At 44.9% G+C, this 13,703-nt stretch overlaps 2 long non-coding RNA genes across 4 annotated transcripts in view; one reads left to right on the forward strand and one right to left on the reverse strand.

Moving 5' to 3' along the window:
* Positions 1–287: 287 nt before the first annotated feature.
* LOC123599094 overlaps positions 288–13,703 on the reverse strand; it is a 36,037-nt gene continuing 22,621 nt past the window's right edge. For both annotated transcript variants that reach the window (XR_006712977.1, XR_006712976.1), the window contains one exon: positions 288–506. This is a non-coding gene — a long non-coding RNA (uncharacterized LOC123599094). The remainder of the gene's footprint in view (positions 507–13,703) is intronic.
* LOC123599093 lies at positions 500–9,682 on the forward strand. 2 transcript variants are annotated; one of them, XR_006712974.1, is made up of 2 exons: positions 500–864; positions 7,891–9,682. It is a non-coding gene; the product is annotated as an uncharacterized LOC123599093 (long non-coding RNA). The 2 variants fall into 2 exon arrangements; XR_006712975.1 differs by having other exon boundaries at positions 7,937–9,682.

Below are 13,703 nucleotides of genomic sequence, written 5' to 3' on the forward strand. Positions count from 1 at the left end.
TGAACCAAATAAAACAAGTTGTGTGTTTTACTACAGAATCCCTCAGAGCCTTTGAATGCACATTGTGACTCAAAAGAGATTCCCAGGAATCCGCACGTGAGGCCTGATGGATCTGTCAAGAAATGCACCCGAACACCAAGCCTGTTCTCTATTCACAGCTTCATCACAGGCCGATTGGACTAATCTCATACCCGGGATTTCTAAGCTTTGGGACCTCAGGCAAATCATTGCAATTTCCCCTTCTTCATCTGTAGCCAACTGCTTGCAAAGAATTAAAACCTCATAGATTCATTAACCCAACTTTTATTGAGGGCCTGTGTGCCAGGCCTAGCACAGCACGGTCGGCACACAAGCACAGGAAGCAAGTAAAAACTTCAGCCCTTAAGGAGTTCCAATGGCAGGAGGAGACGCACACAAATAATGAAGTGACAACTGGTGTTGGCCATTCACCTTGAGCAGCTGTCGGTTGGCCTAGAGCGGAGGGATCTGGTCTCCCACGCAGATGCCTACAGGGAAGAGATGGGGAATAGAAAGGTGAGAGTCTGGGAGTGCAGAATGGGAGAAGACAGGCGTGGTCTGCAGGCAGAGCCACCGTGAAGCAGACGCTGATTGTTGACCCAGTCCTTCAAGAGAAGCCAGACATCTGAACTGTTATGTGAAATCCCCTGACTTCCGAATGTTGTCAGCTAGGTCAGGCTTCTAAAACACACTTGCAGGACCATCAAAACTCACCCCGTGGGCTGCCAGTTCGTAACTTCTAGGCTGCCATGTCACCAAAAATTATTCCATAGTGTGATAAGAACACAAGAAGCTTGAGAGACATTGTTTTATAACTACTATCAATAAAGGAAGTATGAGTGCCAGGTAAGTGATATTCAGTCTTCATAACATAGAAAAATATTGATAATGGGCATAATATGTGATGATCTTATTACTGTTTTGATTTTAATAACCTATGTGAAAAAGTCATCAGGATCCAGTACCTTGGTTTACCCATCAAAAAAACAATAACAGAATCTTGGCTTTGCCTTGGTAGCAAAACACTAAATTTTCCGAAGTAAAGCAAATAGAATAGAAATGATGAGGGGAACATGCATGTTTGCTGAATTCGAAATGTTGTTTTATAATCCCACTCCCTCTAGGTTCTCAAAATACTTGAGTCTGGGGAGGAATTCTGGTACACACATACTATATTTATTTTTTTAATGTTTTTTATTTATTCTGAGAGAGACAGAGAGAGTGGGGGAGGGGCAGAGAGGAGAGAGAGCAGGCAATGTGCCTGTCAGCACAGAGCCCGACGTGGGGTTCCAATTCATGCACCATCAGATCATGACCTGAGCCCAAACCAAGAGTCGGATGCTTAACCAACTAGGCCACCCAGGCACCCCTATAAATGTAATTATATTTATATAATTACCAATTGTTTCAAAACTGCTACCCAATACAGTTTGCATTTGTTTTTTGCCAAACATCTCACCCAACTGTAGTTTTTTTGTTTGCTTTTTAAGGGATGGAGTTCTGAACCAAGTTGCTGAAGGGTTACCACAGAGGGACCCAAATACTGTCCGGCTAGTTTGGCTGAGATTACCTCAAGGAGAAACAAATTAACAATTGATTACATTGGTCTCCACTAGTTTTCTGACTGCTATTTCTCACTCTCCTTCATGGGATCCGCTCTCTCCTTCCTTGTGTTATTAAGTTAACCTTTCCTTTCCTTCTCTTCTCCCTGAAGAGGTTATTTGTGCCCACAGCTTATATTATCATAAGGACACTGGGACTCTCAAATCTGTTGCTCAGGCCCATCCCTCTGTCCTGAACTCTAGGTCAGTGTGTCCAAAGACCAGATGTCTCCAAAAAGGATCCCACAGATGCCTCCAACTCATCATGTGATAACAGAATATGGGGCACCTGGCTGGCTCAGTCGGTAGCACATGTGACTCTTGATCTTGGGGTTGTGAGTTCGAGCCCCACGCTGGGTGCAGAGATTACTTAAAAATAAAATCTTAAAAAAAAAAAATAACAGAATACATCACCTTTACCCCAAATCCCACTCTTCCTCCTCTATTCCTGTCGTTGGCTATGATATCTGTTACCTATGCTAGATACCCAGGGGTTATCATAAGCTCCTCTTCTTCCTACAGCCCCTGCATCAGGTCAGCCATCAAGTTTGAACTTAGCAGCTTGTTATCTCTTCTCCACCCTCTCAACAAACGACCTTAGTTTAGTTCATCTTTTATCTGGACTTTATTAGGATAAAGTTGGAAATACCTCGCCTTGCCCACAGGGCCCTCCACAACCGACCCCTCTCTAGCCTCACTTGTCCCTGCTTTACTCCTTGCATGGTATGCTCCAATAAAAACTGTTAGTATTGTGCTCACGTTGATGGAATCCAGATGTTTGCAACTCAGCATCTTTGTCAGCCTTAAGCCTTTACTCAGACCCATTTTCCTTGCATTGGGCAGTGACCAAAGCAGAGAGTAGTGCAGACTGCCACATCACCAGAACAGGCTCTAGAGGACCCCTCCTGATCCAGTGAGCCCCCACCACAGTGTGCTTGAGATGGCTTTACAGGTCCCACTGCCTGCCTCTACCTTGTGGACCCACTGAACATCTTCACCGTCACTTCTCTCAGCCACCTTGTCTCTCATCCTTGGACCTCAGGAATGCTAATGTCTGTCAACAATGAACACACGTGTATCCCTTAAGGTTGCTGCCAGTGTCATTGTCTTATTTTGGAGAAAATGGCCTCAACGAGGAGAGCCTGGTTTTCTCCTACAGGCCCTTGTCCATTCCGCTTCTGTTCCCAGCCAGGTCACAAGTGGGTTTTTCTTTGTAGGGAGGAGAGACCCCACCTAGCTGTTGGCTGAGGTCAACTGACATTTCTCATCATCATCAGAGTCCACGGCCCCATGATACTGTTGGTGAGGATGAGGCTAACTTGGGCACTCATGGTTTTCAAACATAAGTTTATTAAAACAACAACAAAAAAATTGAATTAATAATAACCCATCCTGGTGTAGTTTTGGCCACACTTTGAGGCCAATAGTGAGAAAATCCTAACGTTCTTAACAAGGAAATGTATTGGGGTTTTCAGCGGGAGGGAAGGACTTTTCATGGCACTCTATCCCGCAATTAAGATAGGGCAAGAATTGCCTTTAGATGCTTGACTCATGTGCACAGAGAAGGGAACAACTGTCACTCTGCGACAATAAATTGTCAATTTAATTATCTATTAATGTCCTGCAAACTGAAAGTCATTTGATATTTTCTCCAAGAAAACATCTCCAAATTGTCAGCAGTCTCCCCTGCGTCCTAATTATTGTGTCACTAACTGTGTTGGTTTCATTTCTTTTTTTCCACAAAATGGGTCCCTCAGCATCGGCTGATCATAGTTATCATTTTTTAATGGCCAAATTTGATGGATTTACAAAGAGTTTCCCCAAAGCCGTGGGCCATTTGGGCCTCATGCATCAGTGTGAGGCAAATGTGAATTGAGTAATTCTTTCTCAGCCATTTGTCAACACCTCAGAGGAGGAAATGTCAGCAGCACATGACGGTGATCAAACTAGTTATGAATTTGAATTTGGCTGTTCTCCTTTTAAGGATGATAACCGCATGATGTTAACCATCTTTTATCTTTACATTTCATAGTTGGGTTTTTTTTTTTTAACTATATCGTTTAATTTTTATGCCGTAATTCTTGGCCTACCAACCGTCGGGAGGATAACACCAAAGGAACTAGACATTTAGTCTACAATAGTAATAATTAAAAAAACAGGGGGCGCCTGGGTGGCTCAGACAGTTAAGCGTCCAACTTCGGCTCAGGTCATGATCTCACAGTTTGTGGGTTTGAGCCCCACGTCAGGCTCTGTGCTGACAAGCCAGGAGCCTGGAGCCTGCTTCAGATTCTGTGTCTCCCTCTCTCTCTGCCCCTCCCCCGCTCATGCTCTGTCTCTCTCAAAAATAAATAAACATTAAAAAAATTAAAAAAAAAAAACAACAGCTAATAGTTAACACAGGCTTACTAGGCTCTGTTCTGAGTGTGTATTGACTTTGTGTGTTTGGACTCATTTAATCCAACAAAAGCTCTATGAGATCGTTATTGTTATTATCCCCATTTTACTGATGAGAAACTGAGGCAGAGAGTTTTATTAGAGTTACAAAGCCAGGCAGTCTTCCCTTAAAACCAGTCACCTGTACCAGGAACAGCAGCATCTTCATTATCACCAAAAAACATTTATTGGATAGTTAGGACAGGCATGTGAACTGTCTCACGTGCATTCTCGCATTTAATGCTCTCACCCCATAAGGAAGTACAATTATTATTCCCCATTTTACAGAAGAGAATACCGAGGCTTACGTAGTTATGTGCCCAAGGTCACATAACTATTAGGTGCCAGGTCGGGAACAATGGATCTGTCAGATTCTTTCCCACTGTGACAGTTGCCTGTAAGGATAGGATTCTGAATCTGGCAGCACATTATGCCCTTAATAAAGCCATCAGCATATCAGCAAAGAAATTAAAAATGCCCTGGGAGGCCCTCTGGAGAAATGGCAGATTCTACGGCTGGGGCTGAAAACATGGGGTGAGCTTGGGACATTGTACACTGACAGAAAGTAAAGTCGTGCTCAGAACAAAGCAAATCACAAAAAGGATGAAGGCGTGTCAGGAGGACACAGGGGCAAACCGGAAGAAGTTCCCAGTGTCCAAACCTGGAACATTTTGAGCGCTGAATACATACCAGTAGCATGAGATTATAAGTCAAAGCAAAAACAAACACCCATGAGTCCATACTGATAAAAAAATAAATGACCGAATAAATAAATGAGTAGAAGAGAAAAACTGCCCTTAAAGAAGGATTCCAAATTGTAAATGTAGAAGGAATGAGGAAAGTACAAAATCGCCTTAGAGCCCTGTGGTAATAATGGTGGCAGGCAAGATCCTCTGAGGAATGTGAAAGTTGGTGGGTGAGGCTTTAAGGAGAAACGGGATCTTTGTGTTGCCCCAGATCATCTACCCAAAAATAATAATTAATTACTGTGGTGGTTTTCACATATATCCACAAATTCGTTGATACTCCTTCCTCTAGAATAGGAGTTTCATTCCTTTTCCCCGGAGTGTGGGCTGGATTTAGTGACTTACTGGTAACAAAGAAAGTTAGTAACATGGAGCATGTGGTGGCTCAGTCAGTTAAGCGTCCAGCTCCAGCTCAGGGCATGATCTCACGGTTCGTGGGTTCAAGTCCTGCATCGGTCTCTGTGCCATCAGTGCAGAGCCCGCTTAGGATCCTCTGTCTCCCTCTCTCTCTGCCCTTCCCCTGTGCATGCTGCATGCTCTGTCTCTCTCTTTCTCAAAAATAAACATTAAAAAAAATCTTTAAGAAAGTAGTAACCTTACTGTTGCAAAACCTGACAGGTACCACCTTAACCAAGTGGTCAAGGTTAACATCAGCTGTAGCGTTGTACTCATCATGAACCCCCTGATTCAATGTCTTGAGAAAGACACTTCCCCTGTGTGGTCTTCTTCCCAACAATTCACACCCCAGTCCAGTCATGAGAAAACAGCAGACAAACCCAAATTGAGGCACATTTTACAAAGTACCTGACCGATGCTCTTCAAAAGTGTCAAGGTCATGAAAGACAAGGGAAGCCTGAGAAACTGTCACAGACCGGAGAACACTAAGGAGACATGACAAGTAAATACAACGTGATATTCTGGACTGAATTCCAAGAACAGAAAAAAGATATGAGTGAGGAAAAAATAAAAATTAAAAAATTGCCCCACCTGAGCTTTCAACGTTTATTTATTTTTGGGACAGAGAGAGACAGAGCATGAACGGGGGAGGGGCAGAGAGAGAAGGAGACACAGAATCGGAAACAGGCTCCAGGCTCTGAGCCATCGGCCCAGAGCCCGACGCGGGGCTCGAACTCACGGACCGCGAGATCGTGACCTGGCTGAAGTCGGACGCTTAACCGACTGCGCCACCCAGGCGCCCCCCACCTGAGCTTTCGAAGTAAACCGAGCACAGAGACTCACCGAAAATTAGCCAGAACTGCCCTGCTTTGGCTCCAGAGACCTTGTGAGGGTGCCCAGAGGGAAGGGATGTGACAAGTGGCAGGGAAGCAGCACAGAGATGATAGCAGGACTCCGAGGAGGGTGACAGGAAAGAGAGGGGTGGTGGGAGAGCAAAGGAAGGGGAGTCTGCACTTCAGGCCGTTTGTTTTACTTGGCTACCCTGCCTCATCAGTTCCGGTGCCTCTTAGCTGCCTCTCTTCCTCCTGTGCCTATTGCCTTTTAATATACTGCATGATTGTGCTAATGCTGTTTGTCTGTCCAGATTCCTCTCCACTCTTTTCCACTCTGCTCTGTGCCCCAGGGGACTCCCTGCCTGTGGCTTCCCTGGGGGCCAGCCAGTGGGGGGCACAGGCAGGAGCCCTGAGAATAAAGGAGAATGGGGTCCAGTCCTGAGGCTCCCACCCCACCTGGGGTGCCTGGCCTGGCCAGGTCCCTCTAGCAGAGGCCACAGCCCCCACCCAGAGTTCTCACTGGGTTCTGGTGACTGCCCCTTCTCTTGCCCTGTTAGACTCAAGCGTGGGCACTAATTCCCCCACAGTGGGTAGTTCTCAGGTGCAACTCCGTTTTCTTTCTCAAAGAGAAACTCTCAAAGTCTCAAACCCTGAAGTCCGCCCACATCTTGGTAAATCCTCTCATGAAACTTGTCTCGATTACTCAATTGACTAAGTCATCTGTTTCCTGCTGGGATCACAACTGATGGAAAAAGTTACTATATTTATTGTCCATTGTTTATCTTCCCCTTTAGAACATAAACTCTATGAGGGCAGAAATGTTAAGTACTCCCTTCGCTGCCATGACACTCTGTAAATAAATATCTGTTGGATAAATGAGTGGATGTTCATTTTATCCGTACTGTCTCACACGGTAATCACTCATCACATGTGGCTATTGAGCACTCGAAATGTGGCTGGTAGGACTGAGAAACCATTTTAAATCGTATTTAATTTTAATTTCCATAGCCACAGTCCTAGTCTATGGAAATTTCCCGAGCATAAGGCAATTCTGGAGCTACTGATGTCCGCACTGCCCCAGGAGGAGTCTGGAGGGTGGCTCGGTGGTCTCAAATGTTTGCTTCGCCCTGGCGAACTGCGGTGCTGGCCTTCTTGTAGGCAGCCCGACTCACGAATGTGTGCCTTGTTTTTATACATTTACATTTTCATTTCCCTGCAAACTGTCCATTTCTTGGATAATAGAGTTACAGTGTGCTCACCAGGCCCTTACAAACTTGCAGCTTACAAAAGAGCTCTGGCCCCTAGCCAAGGGAGTCTCCAGCTGCTGACTGACCCTGCCTGGAAAGTCAACTTGGAAGAGACGCAAATGTCCTAATCCTCTTCCAAACCACTCTAAGTAGGTTTTATCCAGTGACCTGTAAAACCAAATTAGTAAAGGGACACTTTAATTCCAGCTCATTAGAGAGCTTCTAAAATCTTTGAGAAAGCCAACACAGCAAATTTCTGTGCTGGGGGGCTGAGAAACGCATCCCATTTCCAAAAGCAAAATGTCCTTGCTTTCTTCTGGTTCTCGCACATCACTCGACATGCCGAAGATGTTTTCTGAGGCTTTCACAGGGATCTCCAGTGAGGTGGGGAGCGGTTCCTGCGAGGGAGAAAAATATGGTGGCCTAGGGAGGTCAAGTGATTTTCCCCAAGTTCTGCCAAGTCCAGTCCCAGCTCTGGTCTCCTGACTCTGGTGCAGGGAACATTTGCACTGTTCTTATTATTACCCCAGGAGCTGGCTTATTGCACAATATCAGGAAATAGTCCATATGAAATCCTGGCCCACAAAGCATACATGTTCTGCTTTTTATTCTGCAGCTTTTTTATAAAGTGTGTTTTCCTTTCCCATAATGTCATCTGGAAGCAATTCCTCCCAACAGCTGGATTTGCTTTCACAATTGGTAAACACGTAAAATGGAAGGCAGGGGAAGATGCGGAGTGTCACCAGAGGAGCCTTTCCCCCACCCGCTTGGCTCGTGTTCTGAGGCTTATCTTGGGTCTCTGCACAAGCCTCATCAAAACTGAGAACGTCTTCAAACAAGCGACCCACACTGCATTCCCTCCTTCAGGGGGTCAGCATGTTCTTTGGGGGAGAAATTTTCTGAATACTTTGCAGATAAAATCGATCAGATGCAGACCAGATTGCCAGCCACCAAGATCTCGGAGCTACACGTGGAGGCCAGCAAAGCAGCACCTTCTCCAAGACCTCACCATCCTGGTACAGTCAGGACCTCTGGGGTCCTGCAGGAAGCCTCCCGCAGGGCACAGCCTTCCCAGAGCCACTGCCACCAAAGCCACTACAGGACGAGAGCCCAAAGAGCACCTACTAGGTCATCAAAGAAAATGAGTGTCCCCCCACCCCACCCCCCCATGTGCTCCCGAGGAACAAGTTTTCATGCAGGCACAAACAGAAGGCAGCCAGTACTCCGGAAGGCCAAGAGCACAGCTGTCATCTGGGTGTTGGCTCACACCCTCTCCACTCTGTCTCCAGGGTCTCGGGGGCCGCTTCTCTAGGGGTTCACCAACATGGTTAGTTCTGGTCCAGGAGGTTCAGGGCACAGTTTAAGCTGGAATACAGTGCCGGGGGGCAAAGCTGAGGCTTCAGGCACTCTCCTCCCACATAGGAAATGCCATTCTTTGATCAAAGTTTCAAATTTGGAAGAAATCAACCTAGCATATGGCTCAACTCTCAGAGGGAGCACGAGAGTATGCCGTTGACCAGGCAGCCCTACAGAGATGCAGAAGAGGGTATGTGTCACCCGGCCAGCGGCGGGGATGACCTCAACACGGTGCCGGCCAGATGGGGAGAGAGTGGGGGTAGGAGGGGCTTCCTTCCAAGCACCACCAACCCTCTGGGTAGCCAGGGCCCCACTTCCTGTGAGGGAGCTTCCCTGTGCTGTGGACCCTTGGCTGCAAAGTCCTCCTGGAAGAGAGGAGCACCCCGCCCACTGAACTAACAAAAGGAGCCGATCAGGAGCAGGGCTCACCAGAGGACCCTGAGGAGGCTGACTGCCCAGCTCCTCAGCACAAGCTGCAAACAGAGCCCCTTTGCCTAGGCCCATGGTGGGTGGAGTGCACTCTTTTCTCGGGTCTGCTTCTTTCCTGGGGTCCATCTTCTCTCTCTGTCCTCCAGGAAGAGGCTATATCTTGTCTGGAGTCAAGGAACAGAAACTTCATTGTACAGTTTTCCAAATCTCATGCCTCATATCTGAAATGTCGAAACTCTGTGTTTCTAGTTGCAGGCCAAGGCTGCTTCGTCCAGACTCTGGTCACTCTGGTCTGATCGCCTGCACTGCTGGGAGGGCCCTCGGAGTCCACTCGGCGAGATTCACTGAAGCCCAGGGGGGTGGGTGGGTAAGAGCAACCCCCTGGTTAATACTTCAAAGTGACCCTCTAGATTAAAGCAACTAGAGTTCTAACGACCATATGCAATGTGTGCACCTTGTTTGGATCCTGATTCAAATGTACCAACCGTAAGGAGACATCTTGGGCTATTTCAAGAAAATTTGAATTTGGACTGGGTATCAGAAAACGTTTAAGAACTTATTGTTAATTTTGATAAGTAAATGTGGAAAAAAACATAAAAAATAAATATGTAAACAAATTTTTATATGTGTGATAATGGTGTTGTGGTTATATAAGACAATGCCCTCATCTTTTAAAAAGTATACCCCTAAGTATTTGGAAGTGAAATATGACATCTGGGATTTATTTTAAAATACTTAAGAAAAAAACATCATGATGGGTACAGCTAGGCGCCTCAGTTGGTTGAGTGTCTGACTCTTGATCTCAGGTCTTGAGCTCAGGTTCATGATTTCAAGCCCCAGGTTGGGCATGGAGCCTACTGAACAGAAAAAAACATGATGAAACAAAGATGGCGTCTTAGTCCATTTGGGCTCCTGTAATGGAATTCTATAAACTGGGTATAAACAACAAAAATTATTTTTCACAGTTCTGGAGGCTGGAAATCCAAGATGGAGGTGCCAGCAAATTCTAATGAGAGCCCACGTCCTGGTTCATAGATGGTGCCTTCTCATTGTAACCTAACGTGGCGCAAGGCGTGAGTGAGCTCTCTAGGGTCTCTTCCATAAGGGCACTAATTCATTTATGAGGGCCCCACCCTCACGGTTTAATCACCTCCCAAAGGCCCCACCTCCCAATATCACATTCAGGGTTAGGTTTCAACATACAAATTTTCATGGGGACATTAACATTCAGTCTATAGGATATGGTAAGATGTTAATGGTTAGATCTAGATGATGGGTGTATGGGATTCTATATACTACCCTCTCTACTTCTATATATGTTGAAAAACAATTATAATAAAAATTTTTAAGTATAGACTATTTTATCACAAAAGCTCACAGAGGACAACAAACACACATGTTTACCCACTCAGTGGTGACTGAATCCTGTAATGAGGTTCTTCATCCTCTTCATGGTCAGGAGGGGTTAGCTCTTGCATACAATAGGGAAGTGACAGGGCCCAGTCCAAGATGATCCATACGAGCTTTGACTGGGGGTGCAGCAACACCCTCAGCCCCTCCGCCTGGCAAGAAGCGGGAAGGAGCTCCTCTCCCAGAGCAAATGCAGCCTTCTTTGCTCCTGCTGTCACTGGCTTTGGGGGCTGTGGTTTCCTCCTGTGTGTGCTGCATTGCTTCATGAGCAGTTCAGGGGCCTGTGTGTGGGTGGTGGAGTAGGACACAGGCCACTAAGTACTAGGTAAAGTTCTTGCTATTACAGCTCGAGATCATTCCTGCTGCCTTCACCCCCACTACCCCCCGCATTCTACACTGTCCCATCCTGCACTGACTCATTCACAGACATGTGTCAGGGTAATCCTATGCCAGTCCCCATGCGGGGCATGGGCGGGATGATGACAGTCTTTGAAGGGCAATGGAAAAGGCCTCCAGTTAGAAAAGTCAGTGCAGGCCTGACTTACTCTTTCCCTGCTCTGGCCCTAGGCATCAACTTCTGTGTTCTCATTCTAGGTTAGTCCATACTCTTTAGCCTTAACCTGGTCTTGGGAAGGAGAAGATTCTTTGCCATATTACTTATCTCCTCTTTCTGGAAAAACAAGAAAACCAATTTTCCCCCTTCTGCTTTGAAATATGCTGGGCATTCTGTTTTTCCTTATGTCCTTGAGTAAAAAGTAAGTGCCCTTTACTGGTGCTGGGCCATGCCTGTTCTTTCATTCCTTTCTTTTCTTTTCTTTTCTTTTTTATTCCAGCATAGTTAATATACAGTGTTTATTTGTTTCAGGAATACAATAGAGTGATTCAGTGATTCCCTATATTAGTGCTCAATAAGTGTGCTCTTAATCCCCATCACCTATTTCATTCTGGTAACCATCAATTTGTTCTCCGGAGTTGACAGTCTGTTTTTTGGTTTGTCTCTTTTTTTCCCCTCTTTGTTAATTTGTTCATGCGTTTTCTTTCTTTAATTCCACATATGCATAAAATCATCTGGTATTTGTCTTTCTCTAACTAGCTTAATGTGGTCTCTAGATCCATCCATGTTATTGCAAATGGCAAGATTTCATTTTTTTGTGGCTGAATAATGTTCCAATGTATATATATACTGCATCTTTTTTATCCATTTATCTGTCGATGGACACTTGGGATGCTTCCATAATCTGGCTATTGCAAATAATGATGCAATAAACATCAGGTGCATGTATCCCTTCAAATTAGTGTTTTATATTTGGGGGGGGGTGTAAATACAGTAGTTTGATTACTGGATCACATGGTAATTCTATTTTTAATTTGTTGAGGAACCTCCATACTGTCTTCCAGAATGGCTGCACCAGTTTGCATTCTCAACAGTGCACAAAGGTTCCTTTTACTCCGTACCCTCACCAACACCTGTTGTTCCTTGTGGTGTTGATTTTAGCCATCCTGACAGGTGTGAAGTGATATCTCATTGTGGTTTTGATTTGCATTTCCCTGACGATGGGTGATGTTGAGCATCTTTTCATGTCTGTTGGCCATCTGTATGTCTTTGGGGAAATGTCTGTTCACGTCCTCTGCCCATTTTTAACTGGGTTATTTGGTTTCTTTGGGTTGAGTTGTGTAAGTTCTTTATATATTTTGGATGCTAACCTTTTATTGGATATGTCATTTGCAAATATCTTCCGCCATTCAGGAGGTTGTCTTTTAGTTTTTGTTGGTGGACATACCTGTCCTTTCTTAGTACTGACCACAGCACCCAGTCCTTTGGAGTGGAAAGAAAGGTCTCACATATAGGGCAAGTGCTCTTGCTAAAGACCTGCCCAAGTTATTGCCAACATATTTCATAAGTAAGACTGCTCTCACAGAAACAAAAAATAAATTTTAAAAATCCTATTTATACTTTGTTAGACTCAATATTTGATATTTCTACATTTTAAATAGGTTCTCTAATTTTGCTTTTTTCCTTCCTAATGGTTTCCATCTTTGTCTCAATCATACGTTAATGAGAATTACAAGTCTTACCAATAACATACACTTTCATTTTTTAAATGTCTCTTCATTTTTAGTGACTAATAAGGGCACTGACACTGCACAGACTGAACTGGAGCCCCAATGGTTGTGACGTCAGGTGGTAGCTCTGACATTTCACTCGTCAGCGGGTCCGTGGAAGTCCAAACTCAGTCTGCAAAGGGCGAATGGAGAAGGTCAGTGTATACAGTTCAAAAGTGTGGGTGGTTCAAAAGCCGAATGTACAAAAGTTGAAAATGTTGCCCAGCTCCAACTAGAACGTAAGTGTCTTGCAGACAGGAATGTTGTCCATTTTGTACACAGCGGTATCCCGTGCCTAGAACAGGGTCCTGCACACAGTAGGTGCTTCATGCTTTCTGGATTCATGAACTGCCCGTGCTTTGGAATTCTTGCAGCCACTTGTCACATTGTACTGTATATACCGGTATCACATTTAACATCAAGATTGACAGTATCTTGGAAGCAGAAGGAAGCCTTTTTTCTCTTGCGACATCTACATCGTCCATAACTGAGATTCAATAAATGCACATTGACCAGGTAGAAGTACCTTTGTATTGTTGGGAGCTAGCTAGTGATTAAACAGTTTAAAAACAAAATCCCTCACTGGTCATGAGAAAAACCATAGCTCATGCTACAGAAATGGACAATTGCTGAAGCCCCCAGAAGTTTCTCAAGTACTGTGTGGCAGGGAAGTAGATTTCCTGCCCCAGAAATCTGGCAAAAGAATTCACTTGAGGATTTAAGTCTGAGAAAAAAAAGACCCAAGAAAGGAGGCAGAGAAGGGGAGGTCTTTTCCAGGGCCTAGAGATTAAGGCTATTTAGATACCACTTAAGAAAGGAACCAGATGCCAGCCAGGTTTGTGCTTCGGTTTAACCGTGTTCTCTGCAAAACTTGCTTATGGGAAGATCAGAAGCTCTGACGATCATTACTGAAGGGGATTCAGAGAAATTATCGTCTACTCCCGGTTGAAGAGAGAACAAGTCCTGATCTTTTTTTGGTGTCAACCTCTACTGAAATGTGCTGTTGTCAAATCAAAAAGGGGATAGATTCGAATTTTACAACTCTGATGAAAGTGAAATAAAAGGAAATCTGTATCATCTTAATCAAAGCATGTGCCACCTGAGTCGGCTCCCTGTCTCGTCCCTTGGCCT

Source organism: Leopardus geoffroyi, chromosome C1, assembly GCF_018350155.1.
Source record: "Leopardus geoffroyi isolate Oge1 chromosome C1, O.geoffroyi_Oge1_pat1.0, whole genome shotgun sequence".
Taxonomy (NCBI): Eukaryota; Metazoa; Chordata; class Mammalia; order Carnivora; family Felidae; genus Leopardus; species Leopardus geoffroyi.